This window comes from Apium graveolens, chromosome 3 (assembly GCF_009905375.1).
Source record: "Apium graveolens cultivar Ventura chromosome 3, ASM990537v1, whole genome shotgun sequence".
Classification (NCBI taxonomy): Eukaryota; Viridiplantae; Streptophyta; class Magnoliopsida; order Apiales; family Apiaceae; genus Apium; species Apium graveolens.
This window is the reverse complement of record NC_133649.1, coordinates 144,555,540-144,559,626: the sequence shown is the minus strand read 5'-3', so window position 1 is coordinate 144,559,626 and position 4,087 is coordinate 144,555,540. Positions and strand designations below refer to the sequence as shown.

General features: G+C 38.1%; 1 non-coding gene across 1 annotated transcript; it reads right to left on the bottom strand.

The window, feature by feature from the left end:
• Positions 1–2,896: 2,896 nt before the first annotated feature.
• On the bottom strand, positions 2,897–3,003 carry LOC141716079 (small nucleolar RNA R71). The gene has a single exon (XR_012572809.1). It is a non-coding gene; the product is annotated as a small nucleolar RNA R71 (small nucleolar RNA).
• Positions 3,004–4,087: the final 1,084 nt, after the last annotated feature.

The following is a 4,087-nucleotide window of genomic DNA, read 5'->3' as shown; positions in this document are numbered from 1 at the left end:
ATATTGTAGATGATTGATAGTCCTGTTTTATATTACAAGTGCTTTGAAGCACTGAACCCTAAACCCTAATTTCAGTTATTGATCTTGAGCCGTAAACCTTATTCTTTCTAAACCATTGACTGTTGTATATCCAAATATGAACCATAAATATACGATACTACTCCACAAATACATACAAACTAAATACCAAACACTGAATCGAATTACTTACGAATACAAACCATTGTACCCTATGCTTTGGAAGACCAAATACTTGTAACCCTAAAACATTGATCCCTTTGTTATCCAATTCTTTCATTACCTAACAGCCAAGCTTTGAAATTTCCATATTGATCCTTTGTGAAGATTGAAACCATTTCATTATCGAACGTCCAATGTTGTTTATGATTCTGTTTATTGCTTTACACTGTTTAATCTGTTATTATGTTGAAATTGGATTGTTTTTATAAAATTATGGACCAGATTCGTGGTCAGACCAGATTAATGGTCAAGTTAGGCCAATGTGTGCCTTGGATCCAGTAGTTAGAGCAGTGCTGTGTGCTTTGCTCTGGGTTAGTGCGTGTCTGATCAGCAGCCTAACCTTGGTTTTTAAATTGAAAATATGATATCCAATTCTAAATCATAATTCCTTGTTCACTTGATATCATAACCCTTTTCACTTGATGATCATTATTCTCAGTCTTATCATTGAGACTTGCTGAGCTAGTTAGCTCATTCGTGCGATGTTGTTTATGTTCTTTTCCAGTTAAGAAGGAACTAGTTGGTAGCGAGGATCCCCGGTCCAGCGCGAGAGCTAGGGGTTCAGGTTGATCGAGTTAAGCTAGTAGGCATCTTTTGGAATAATTTATATTTTTAAAAGTTTGTAATAATGTTTATTACTCAGTTCTGAGTTTGAATAGTAGGGATTTAGACGGTTTGTAATATAAGTGTGTATTTGGCTAGTATACATACTTTAACCTGTTGCGGCCCGTGGTAGTTGGTAAGTAGGGTCACTGCATATTATTATTATCTTTATTATTGTTATAAGCAGGTTATAAATAAGGTGTGTGTGTGTGTGGACCCCAAACTTCTGACCCGGGTTTGGAGGGTGCCACACAATGGACCTTTTGTAGAGCAGGCCTTTAATCAACGAATATCTGAACGCTCTGACCGACAGCTTGTGTGCCTCCTGGGCATCACCGGGGAGCCACTAAGTCTTTAAGTGGGTCTTGATCGAGTCTATCAAACAACTTATTGATAAGTGGATTTTATATCTACTTGGAACGCTTCATTACAAGCTTAAGTTGGTGTTTTGGACTCAAGTTGTTGGTATTTTTGATATGTTTTTATGTTATTGTATTTCTGGCATCAGTTAAATGAAGAAAAGGATTTTTTCAAGGAAATATGATGAAAAGAGCTAAGAATTAGAAGCCTAATCCATTCTCAAGTTGTAGATAATCTCGTTAGATTCGCGTGGGCAGTTGAATCGCCTAATTCTGACGAGCAGAACTCAAGATACAGCCAAAAGAAGAATTAGCAGAAAAATCCAGAAACCCTGCGTGGCCGCCCCCAAAACCAGCGCGGCCGCGCCGACTTTCTTCCAAAAACCCAGCGCGCCCACGCTGATTTTAGCATTGCCGCCCTGCCCTTTTTGCCCCAGAATCCTAATTTTAGTAGAATTTGATGATTTTGAGGGTCCAGGTCCACTAGGGGCTTATATATACCAATAAAAAGACGTTTTTACCGACAAGGAGCGAGGGGAGAGCAATAAAAAGACTTAGAGAGCACGAGACGACTATGGAGAAGAAGACTTTTGTTTTCTTTAGTATAGTTGATAATTGGATACTTGTTTTTGATTTGTCTTTGAACTCTAGTACTCTTATATTGTTTATTATCATGCTTTCATTGAACCCATGTTGACGATGAATTCGGTTATGAACTAATCGTTATCGCGGGGTTCTAACCGATTTACTTAAGGATTTCTATAGTTAATTTGTTTCAATATCTTGGTGTGTGGTGATTGATTGATATCCGAGTATTGGTTGTGCTTATTCTTCTTATGTGCATAGCTAACATATAAGATAGCGTGTTAATCTCTATTAAAGCGAAATTGGATATAGAGATTTAGAACTTGCCATGCTAGCATAGGTTCATGTATAATTGTTATGCATAATTCATAGGTAATTATAACCATCTTACTTGCCCTATGTAATCACGATAGGTAACTTACATATTAAACCTTTATGTTGTCAAATTCTATAGACATATAGGGTCTCAACATAATTGGTGTCTATTTAGCTTCTATCTCTTTTGTGGATGTCTAGTAGTAGGGTATTCATGCAACAAAACTTGGAATTTACTAGTTTCATGTTATCTGATTAGTTGTCATCACCGTCACATGCTAAGGTTAAGAACAATGTCTTTAAATGAAGTAGTAATGAAGTTAGAATCCCATGTTTGTCTCATATAGGTAATTCAATTACTTTTATTCTTAGGTAATTGCATGTTAGTTTAATCTTAGTTATAAATATCTCAACTTGTTATTGTCTAAGCAATGAGCAATAGCCATACCATTGTTGCATAGGTGCATAATCTTAAGGTAACCAAAAAGAGTCTCTATGGGTACGAATCTGATTTAGCATTGTCAGGCCAGTCATCGTGGCTAATACTTTTGAAATCAAGGGTAGCATGATTCAGATGGTACATAATTCAGTCCAGTTTGGGGGTTCTCCAATGGAAGATCTCAATATGCTCATTATGGATTTCATCGATATCTGTGACACCTTCAAGTTCAATAATGTTCCTGATGATGCTGTGAAACTGAGACTGTTTCCATTCTCTCTAAGGGACAAGGCTAAGAGTTGGTTACACTCTCTACCAGCTGGTTCTATCACTACTTGGAAAGATCTTGCTCAAAAGTTTCTTGCTAAATTTTACTCAATTTGCGCAGAAATCGGGAGAAACTCTATGTGAAGCTTGGGAGCGCTACAAGGAGATGCTTAGGAAGTATTCTCATCATGGCATGCCTGATTGGATGATCATCAATTATTGTTACAATGGTTTGGGAGCACAGTCTAGACCCATGCTTGATGTAGCATCAGGTGGAGCATTATGGGCTAATAGCTGTAATGAAGCTTATGAGCTAATTGAATTGATGGCTGCTAATGAATATCAGTATCCAACCCAGAGATTGCCACAGAGCAAGGTAGCATGAATTCTTGAAGTGGATACATCTATGGTTATCACTGCTCAACTAAGGGTGTTGTCTATGAAGATCGATTCTCTGGATAACTATAGTGTTAATCAGATAACCAGTGTTTGTGAGCTGTGTGCAGGTTGGCATGCGATGGAACAATGCACTATATCTAGTGAATCGACTCAGTTTGTGAGAAACTTTCAGAGATCGCAGCAACCAGTTCCAGCCACTTATAATCCTGAAAACTGGAATCATCCTAACTTTAGCTGGAGCAACAATCAGAATGCGATGCAACAACCTTATCAGCGGTATGCAGTAAAGCAATTCAACCCTCCTGGTTTTCAACAACAGTAGTATGCACCAAGACAACAACTCCAACTTCAACAACTACCGCATGGAAGTACAAGTCAATCTAATGAAAAATCTGAATTGGAGGAGTTGAGGCTCATGTGCAAGAGCCAAGCGGTTTCTATCAAGACTCTGGAGAATCAAATTGGGCAGATTGCCAATGCTTTGTTGAATTGACAACCAAGAACGCTTCCTAGTTATACATACGCCAATCCAAGCAAGTGGGAATTTAAAGAACAGGTGAATGCCATCACCTTGAGGTCCGGAAAGGTTTCAAGCCCCCAAATTCAGAAAGATGAAGAGTCTGAAAATTCTGTCCAAAATACAGGTGCATCTACACTATTGCCAATTCCAGCAAATGAGAATTTTACAGAAAAGGTTGTGCAGAAGGATGCTGAGGTGGAACCAAAGAAGAAAGATATTTAAAACACTCATCCTGAGGGTAATACAGGGGAGAACCAAGTCTATCCACCTCCGCCATATCCTAAAAAACTTCAAAAGCTGAAGTTCGATAAGCAATTTGCCAAGTTTTTGGAGGTTTTCAAGAAGTTGCACATTAACATA